The following is a 9,427-nucleotide window of genomic DNA, read 5'->3' on the forward strand; positions in this document are numbered from 1 at the left end:
AAAATTTTAATAATTGTATATGCGGTACACAAATATGCCACCCAAACCGAGTGATGCAGGTTGGAGAAACACTGCCTTGAAGGTAATCATAGGACAGAGGAGGAAAAGGGGACCCAGTAAAGTTACGTAACCTGGCTAAGACCTCCCAGCTAGCCAGGGATGCAGCTGGGACTAAAGTCACGTCTTAAGTGATGCTCCACCCGCTCTGATGTCAGGAGGGGAAGGATTGGGCTTAGCACCGGGGGTTCCCCCACAGAGGCCAGCCCTGCTGGCCCTCGCGGCTCTGCTGGCCCCAAGTTCCCAAGAGTGGGGCAGGGCAGCCCTTAGAACAGGGGTCCCCAAACTTTTTATACAGGGGGACAGTTCACTGTCCCTCAGACCATTGGAGGGCTGGACTATAAAAAAAACTATGAACAAATCCCTATGCACACTGCACATATCTTATTTTAAAGTAAAAAAACAAAACAGGAACAAATACAATATTTAAAATAAAGAACCTGTAAATTTAAAACAACAAACTGACCAATATTTCAATGGGAAATTATGCTCCTCTCACTGACCACCAATGAAAGAGGTGCCCCTCCCGGAAGTGCGGCAGGGGCCGGATAAATGGCCTCAGGGGGCCGCATGCTGCCCGCGCGGGCCGTAGTTTGGGGACCCCTGCCTTAGAATCTCTACCAAACAGCTCATTTTCCAGCACAGCCAGTAAGCACTTCGGACTTCGGTCTCTCTTGGAAACGCTTCTGGCCTAACTGACTTTAATTATTAACAAAGGGCCAAGTGGCATGCTTGAGTCCTCTGGGTGTGCTGAAAAAAATCAGCCTTCCAAGTAAGAAAACGTAGTAATAAAAATTTCTAAATACAATTTGAGAAAGATTATGAGTAGAATGGAGAGATGTATGGAAGTGAAACCACAGCCAAATTGTTTAATGTTTTCTTCTTCTTCTTCTTCTTCTTTTTTTGTCAAAATGCCAAATGACAAAATTATCTCAGGAGTAAACCCTGACTGAGATGTTGACTGAGATGTTATGAAAGCCACATGCCTCCTAAGGCCTCTCCGCGGGTTAGACTCTGCACTGGTGGGGAGCAAGGCAGGGAGAGAGGAGGGCCTGAATCAGGGGAGAAAGTTCGGTAGTTAACAAACACCTGACCTCTCCAGGTGGCCTGGAGACCTAGCAAGCTCACGAGCACATGAGACAGGGTTTGGAGAAATCCACTGACAGAAACCCAGAACCGAGGTTACGACTTTGCCTCTGTCGTGCACTTACTGTGACATCGATCAATTCCTTCTTGGAGCCTCAGTTTTCTCATCTGCAAATTGAGGTAACAACTGCTACTTCCTAGGGTTGTTATGTAAAGACAGTGAGATATTTATTGTGTGTGACACATGGCCTGGCATGCGTCACTTCCCATTTACATAGGAGCCTCACCTCTCTGCTGCCATTGGCTGTTTTTAATTTCAAGCAACAGAAACTGGTTGACTGTAGCAAGAACCAAAAAGTGATTTGGGTAGCTCACAGAAGCATGAAAATGTGAAAAATCAGTTCTTCAGAACCGGAGCTAGGTCAGTCCCTGGCAAGCCCTCTTCTCGGGCAGCACGGGGCAGTGACCTAGGACAGATGTTCTCCAGCTTAGTGTTACTTAGCTCAGGAGCCAGAGTCCTGGGGGACCCAGAGTATCATTGGATTGTTTCACAGGGTCTTGCCTACGAAATGCCTGGCCTGATTTGTCACCAGGACTGCATGCAATACGGACATGTAGTTTCCCACAGCAAAATTAACAAACACTCTCAATTGTATTCATGAGTAGTATGGAGAAAACATCCCAGGATTCCCAACCTTTGGGAGTGTGGCTCTACCTGAAGCTATGAACCCTCTCTCCGTGATGAAGTCCCACTGTGAGCAGTACAGGCAAGTTCCTGTGGAGTACTTCTAATGGTTATTGACTCCGTGAATCTTGCCTTGAAACCCCAAGTTGAGAAGAGCCGATATTTTAGAGGTTTGCATGGCAAAGGGAGGGAAGAGATGGGTGAGACTAAGGTGGAGGAGGAATTTTTAGCATGGAGGAGACCTAAGTAATCATCAGTGGGGGGTGGTAAGGTGGAGACAGAGTCAGTGATGATGAAAGGAGGCCCCTAGGCAGCTGAGAGAGCAGGGTCAAGAGCGCTGGGAGCTGGGGAACTCAGAGAGGTGAAGGACACCGCCCCTCTGGAACTAAAGGGAAGGCAAAGAGGAGGGAGCAAGCGGGGCTTGCTGGGCCAGGCTCCCTCAGCCTCACAGGTTTGCGGGAATGAGTGTTGAGCTAGTGTTATTCCTTCCACAGCATTTATTGAGCCTCTACTGTGTGCCAGGCCTTGTTGTAAGTCACGGTGCCTGTTGCCATGGAGTTTGAACAGGGCAAGTAAGTGAGTAAAGTTACAGTAGTAAACACAACTACTGCAGGCACTGCTCAGAGCTGGAAGGAACTGTCCTGATATTGAAGTTAATTAAGAGGACAGTGAAAAGCACTTCCAGTCAGCAGCTGAATGAAAGGAAGGAGCGTCAAGGTGGGAGGCCCCAGCCGGGAGACAGTGAGGGCCTAGGCCCCGAGGGGCATCTCCCTCCAGATCTGCACGCTCGCTGCCCTGCACAGCTGCCCACAGGGGCCTCAGAAAGAGTTGGCAGTAGAAGCAATGGTGGCTGAATGGACTAGGGGTGGATGATGTGTACCAGGCCCTCCCCATCTGGGCCTGGGTCTGCCCTGATTCTCACTCACCCGGGCACTCCCTTGCTCTCTCTGGAGCTTGCCAGGCACACGTCTGCTCCACAGTCTGTGTTCAGCATCCCCTTCCCCCGGGTGTGCCCTTCCCTAAGTGTGCCCATCCCCAAGGGGGCATGGCACCCTCACTGTTTTAAGGACTTTTCAGCATTCCATGATGAAGATCCTCTCTCTCAGCCCTGTGCTTAGTATGCAACCTCCCAACTCTACTCTTTCTCTTTTCCCCTTTAGTTCTCTCATTTCACACAGCTTGTAACTCCCGTGTTTGTTTTGTTTACTGCCCACCCTGATCACCAGGTGTAAGTGCCATGCAAGCACGGCATGTTTTTAAGAACTGTGTACTTTGCTGTGCCCATGACAGTGTCTGACCCATACCTGTGTTTCAGCATATGCTCATCAAAGCAGCGAGTAGATGTTGGTGCATCCATCTCCCTTCCCTGTTTTTTTTTTAAACAGGGACAGAGAGAGAGTCAGAGAGAAGGATAGATAAGGACAGACAGACAGGAACGGAGAGAGATGAGAAGCATCAATCATCAGTTTTTCGTTGCGAGACCTTAGTTGTTCATTGATTGCTTTCTCATATGTGCCTTGACTGTGGGGCTACAGCAGACCGAGTAACCCCTTGCTCGAGGCAGTGACCTTGGGTCCAAGCTGGTGAACTTTTTTGCTCAAGCCAGATGAGCCCGCGCTCAAGCTGGCGACCTCAGGGTCTCGAACCTGGGTCCTCTGCATCCCAGTCCGAAGCTCTATCCACTGCGCCACCGCCTGGTCAGGCTCCCTTCCCTGATTTTAACTTCTGGAGCACAGAAACTCTGCCTTCTTCATCAAAGCCAACACACAGTGGGTACTTGTTTAAATGTTGGTTGAACTTGGTGGCCCATCTGTCACAATGTTGCAGATACCAATAATTTCATGAAGATTCAGAAAAACAAATATAATCAGGGTTATCCAGGGCAGGTGCTTGTGGGACAGCTGCCTGCACCAATGGCAAAGCTCTGTACCCCATGAGTAAGCATTTCATTAAAAGGTGACTTCACGGGGGTTTGTGCAATCTGTACAGCAAATAACTCCCACAGGTCCACAGCATCATTCCCACGGGGACCTACGAACACCAGAAACCAGGGGCGGCCCTCTCCTGGGAAGGGAACCCAGTGCCGTAATCAAACTGTCAGGTGAGAACTAGACTTATTGAGGGGATCTGTTCATAAGTTATGTACAAGACTAACCACTGTGCTGTGCACCCGAAACAAATATAATGGTGAATGTCAACTGAAATCAAAAAAAGTCAAGAAAAATAATAAAACCCTTCAACCACACAGACACGCGCGCACGCACACACACACACACACTTTTTAAAATTAAATAAATAAATAATAAAGAGAAAATAAAACGAGGGACCAAAAAACTCAGCAGTCACCCTAGAAACGGAGAGATGGCCTGGCCTGATCTTGACAGGGCACTTGCTGGAGGACTCGGGAGCCAATGGTCATGGCACAGGCCCTCCTGTGCTAAGCAGGGCTCAGCATTGGCACCACGAAGTGCTGCACCTCAGTCCATCAGAGGCTGCAACGCCTAGGTCTTCCTTCTTCTCTTTCTTAGCTCGTGTTCTTACTTCTTGGCCAGCAGTGCCTGCCTGCTCTGGCCTTTCTTCAGCCAGTGGATGCCTTCCTCACCTTGTAGTGTCTGTGGCTGCCTTCAGTGCTGGTAGGGTGGGCCCTGCAGCCAAACCACCCAGGGAATAGGTCTTTAGGGCATAGATTCCTGCCCTGAGGGCCCCAGAGGAACTTCTAAAGCAGTGGTTCTCAACCTTTCTAATGCCGTGACCCCGCAATACAGTTCCTCATGTTGCGGTGACCCCAAACCAAAAAATAATTTTGGTGGCTACTTTGTAACTGTAATTTTGCTACAGTTATGAATCGGAATGTAAATACCTGATATGCATTATGTATTTTCCGATGGCTTTAGGCGACCCCGCTGGGGTCGCGACCCACAGGTTGAGAACCGCTGCTCTAAGGGCATGCGGTCACTTGTCTGTTCATTAGTTCACTTGACAACGACACCTCTTTTTTGAGTGCTTCCTGCTGCAGACATTGTTCTGCGTGGTGAGGATACAGAGTGAGCCAGCAGACATCCAAGTCTAGATCCTACAGCAGAGAGGGAGAATGGTGACACAAGTCAGCTCACAAGTGTATGTCCTCGGCAAATAGACAGTGCTATTGCAGGCCTTTCTCCTCCAGTTCCTTCAGATTTCCCGTGAGCTTCTTTTGTCTCCCAGGAGAAGTCGAATTCAACAATGCTGTCAGTTTCTTGACTTTTTAAAATTCAAACTTCATTTTCCAAGTTTTGTCAGCCAGGAGAGGACATGTATGGGAGAAAGATTATGCTGCAGTAACATATTAACCCTCAAATCTCAGCGACTTCATACAGCACAGGTTTACTTCCCACTTGCTCTAAGTGCACGGTGGCCCATAGCTCTCCAGGGTGGCTCAGGGACCTGTTGCTGCATTGTGACTCCATCATTCCCCTCCTGAGGGACAGGGACTTAGTTATGTGCAGGCTCTTCTAATGGCGCTTCTGCTCACAGCCATTGGCCAGGAGAGTGGTGTGCACATGGCGAGGTGGGTATTGCAAATGGGAATGCTGGGGGGGGGGGGGGGAGGCACGGGGATATTTGGGGAGTAGAGATAACTCGGCCACCACCTCCTCCCACAAAATAGATATTCCACAGCAAGGGGGCGTGAGGAGAGAAGTGGAGTTACAAACACTGGGGAAGTTCCCAAAGGCGACAACAGCTCCCCCAAAATAGCCCCTGAGTCACCAGTCATGAGAAAGAGTCCACACAGTTCTTTCTAGGCTGAGTAACAGTCATCCACTGGCCATGGTCAGCATGCTGTCTGCAGAGCTTCCAGCCAAGTCATTTCTTTGTGTGGAGTCAAGCCCCACACCTGACCCCACATCACTGACCAGTTCTTCCAGCATACGAAGACCCATTGAAGAAGGTGTGTGGGGAAGAGCCCTCTGCAGCTGAATAGAGTGGCCACTGTACCAACCGGAGGCGAGCTGCTCTACACAGCCCAGACAGCTGTGACAAACAGCCTTGCCAAGTGAGACTGCGTAGTGAAACTCGGCCTGCGAAGGGAGAGGACATGTATGGGAGAAAGAGGCCCAGGAGGGCCCTCGGAACCCGAAGGGTAAGTACAAGTTAGTAGAAAAAGAGGGCAGAGGTAGCAGAAGAGTACACTGAAAGTGAGTGAGTGACCTTCAAGGGCCCAAGAAGGGCATAAATTCAGTTTGGCAAAAAATGATCGGATCAAGTAGGCTGTTGCCTCATCCTGAACAAAGTCTCATACGTGAGTCCTTAAATTGGGAATGGGGCCCCTGGAGTAAGGCAGGCGGATGACAGAGAGAGAAAGCAGCCCAGCCCACCCTGCAGAGTAGGCCTTTGGTTGCTCGGTCTCACTGAAACTTCCCTGGAGCCTTCGGAAATGTCAGAGGAGGAGAAGCTCTTGTCTGTCCATCCCAAGTTCCATCGGTCCAGGGATGCCTCATGAGATGTCAACAGCTCTTGCTTCTGGATTGCCAGCTGATGTCTGGGTATCTGGGAATCTCCAGGCAGGAGTCGCTGACAAAGTAAAGTGGAAGCCATGCTCACATGGGAAAACATCCTTGTGTCAACTTCTATTTCTTGCCTTGAAAAACATTTCCAGAATGACCTGGTTTGAGTGCCAAGCTCTCAGGTGCCTCAGACTGTCACACCCGATCACATCTCCGGACAGGCCTGGCTTCAAGGCTCCCGGGGGAGCACAAGGCAGAATCTGCAGGGGACAGGCATTCTGTGTGCATCTTTGTTTATTTTTTTGTCTTTTTCCCCCTTCACTAAACTTTTTAAAGAAGATACAGAAAATTTTGATTAAAACATATCTTTCTAATTTCCCCCCTTGCTTTTGACCCCCCTTTCAGTGTGCAGGACACAGGCAGCCCAGACCAGGTGTAAGTTCTTGTTACTGGTGTTACGTGAGCAGCTTTTATAGTTGTCAACCATGAACTTTTATTTTGATGTATTATTTATTTTAGATTTCTACTATGGCCTGACCAGGTGGTGGCGTAGTGGATAGAGCATCAGACTGGGATGTGGAGGACCCAGGTTCAAGACCCCAAGGTCACCAGCTTGAGTGTGAGCTCATCTAGTTTGAGCAAAGCTCACCAGCTTGGACCCAAGGTCGTTGGCTCGAGCAAAGAATTACTCGGTCTGCTGAAGGCCCATGGTCAAGGCGCATATGAGAAAGCAATCAATGAACAACTAAAGTACCACAACAAATAATTGATGATTGATGCTTCTCATCTCTTTCCATTCCTGTCTGTCTGTCCCTCTCTCTGACTCTCTCTCTGTCTAAAAAGAAAAAAGAAAAAAAAAAGAGAAAGCAATCAATGAACAACTAAACTTCTACTTATGCTAACTTGAATTACTGAACAAGACTTTGATTCTCTAATATTTTAGAATTCTACTAGATTGCATGTGGAATTAGAATGTTCATCCCATTGCCCCGTGAGGCTGAGTGAGCCTGCCATCATCTTCACCCACCTGAACTCTCTTGGTCCTCCTGTAGGTGATGTGGCCTCAGTCTGTCTGGGACTACCTCCACCTAGGTGAGGCTGGGTTGCTGTGGCCAAGGCCAGGTAAGCCCAAGAGAAGTCCAGCCCTCTCAACACTTTGATGTGGTGGGGGGGGAGCCATTTCTTAGACATATGGGCCTTCTGTGGGCTCTGCACAAGCCAAAACTCATCTCCTCTCCTCACCACAGAAGAAATTTTGCGTAAGGAATGACACATGCCACATCTCAGGCTGGGCTGGGGGCAGAATGGGGACCACTTTGGACTGGAGGAAAGGGGGAAGTGGAGGTTGCATCTGGGGTCATCTTTGGCTCAAAGGCTTTCATCCGGAAGGGCTTCCCTCCCTGTGTGTACCGCAAGGAAGCACCTCCATTGGTCTCAGTCTTGCTATGTGGAACCTGTAACCTGAGACAACTGCCCGCTTCCTCTGTAAACAGCTCAACAGGCTTCTTCCAGCATCCCTGACCCTCCAGGAGCTGCGAGGAATAAGGAATACCCTTGGTTGCTGTACCAACAGAGATTTCCCAGAGGCAGAGGCTGGGAGGGTGAAGCTGCTTGCCTCACTTCCCCATGAGGTGACAGAAGATGCCACTGACGCTGCATACCAGGCCCCACCCAGCTGGTGGCCTCACCTCAGCTCTGCTGGACCCTATGCTAGCCTTTCCCGCATCTTCATCGGCATTTGACTACAGAAAACGCAACAACCAGTGCTAAACCAAAGGGTTCCTCTACCTAGTCAGGAGAAGGTGGGCAGATGGCCCAGAGCTCCACACTCTGGTTGGGATCATGCTCTGCCATCCGAGCAGGTGGCTCTGCCCCAGGTGGGCAGAGAGTGAGGGCATCTGCAGGTGCTGCTGGGGTGCAGGGAGGACATGGGCGCAGCCCTTCCCATGGATACCCACTGAATCCCTTCACACTGTGTCCTGAGCCACCCAAGTGGCAAGAGAGGTTGGAAATATTGTATTTTAATTTCTTCTAGTCCCCATAGAAGAAAAAAATAAGGGAGAAAGTGGGTAAGAATCAGTGTTGGTGAGCCAAGTGAGAGTTTCTGGCACAGTTGTTAATGTTTGTTTTTACAGAAACACTCTATGGACATAAACATTCAAGGAACACCCAAAAGCCTACGACACAAAGACCAGCTTTCCACACACCACCCATCCACTTCCTGTTGGCTCTGCTTCCTGTGGGTGATCCCTTTCACTTCTTCAAGTGCTGGTGTTTCCCACCCTCAGGTCCCCAGTGCCTGGACAGTGCCTGCCACTTAGTAGTAGGTATTTCAAAACTAGAAGTTAAATACTAATTGAGTTGATCAATATATTGAAAGATTGTGCTTAAACTATTATTGATCAATGAACAATTAAAACGATTTAGTTGATTTTAGAGAGAAAGGGGAGGAGAGAGAGAGAGACCACAGAAACATCGACCTCTTTCTGTATGTACCCTGACCTAGAACCTCTGTGCCTCGGATGACACTCCAACCCTCCAAGCCATCTGACCAGGGCTCAATGGACAATTTTTTAAATGTTCTAGCCAGAGACTTTGGACTTCAAACCAGCGACCTTTGGTCTCAAGCCAGCAACCATGGGGTTATGTCTATGAGCCCATGCTCAAGCTGGTGAACTCGAGTTTTTGAACCTGGGTCCTAAGCATCCCAGGTTGATGCTTTATTCACTGTGCTACCACCGGGTCAGGCTCTTTTTCTTTCTTTCTTTCTTTCTTTCTTTCTTTCTTTCTTTCTTTCTTTCTTTCTTTCTTTCCCTTCCTTCCTTCCTTCCTTCCTTCCTTCCTTCCTTCCTTCCTTCCTTCCTTCCTTCCTTCCTTCCTTCCTTCCTTCCTTCTTCCCTTCCCTCCCTCCCCCTCCCTCTCCTCCCCCTCCCTCCCCTCTCCCTCCCTTCTTTTTTCTTTCTTTCTTTCTTTCTTTCTTTCTTTCTTTCTTTCTTTCTTTCTTTTTAACATTTATTTATTGATTTTTAACAAAAGAGGAAGGAAGAGGGATAGAGAAAGAGAGAGAGAGAAAGACAGAGACAGGAATAGTGACCTGTTCCTGTATGTTCTCTCA

General features: G+C 48.9%; 1 long non-coding RNA gene across 3 annotated transcripts; it reads left to right on the plus strand.

The window, feature by feature from the left end:
- Positions 1 to 1,029: 1,029 nt before the first annotated feature.
- Positions 1,030 to 9,055, plus strand: LOC136315692 (uncharacterized). Of its 3 annotated transcripts, XR_010727544.1 has the most exons (5): positions 1,030 to 1,323; positions 3,834 to 3,929; positions 5,725 to 5,948; positions 6,832 to 6,901; positions 7,365 to 9,055. It is a non-coding gene; the product is annotated as an uncharacterized lncRNA (long non-coding RNA). The 3 variants fall into 3 exon arrangements; XR_010727542.1 differs by having other exon boundaries at positions 6,832 to 9,055; XR_010727543.1 differs by lacking the exon at positions 3,834 to 3,929 and having other exon boundaries at positions 6,832 to 9,055.
- The last annotated feature ends 372 nt before the right edge of the window (positions 9,056 to 9,427 follow it).

The sequence above is a fragment of the Saccopteryx bilineata genome, chromosome 11, assembly GCF_036850765.1.
Source record: "Saccopteryx bilineata isolate mSacBil1 chromosome 11, mSacBil1_pri_phased_curated, whole genome shotgun sequence".
In the NCBI taxonomy this organism is placed as follows: Eukaryota; Metazoa; Chordata; class Mammalia; order Chiroptera; family Emballonuridae; genus Saccopteryx; species Saccopteryx bilineata.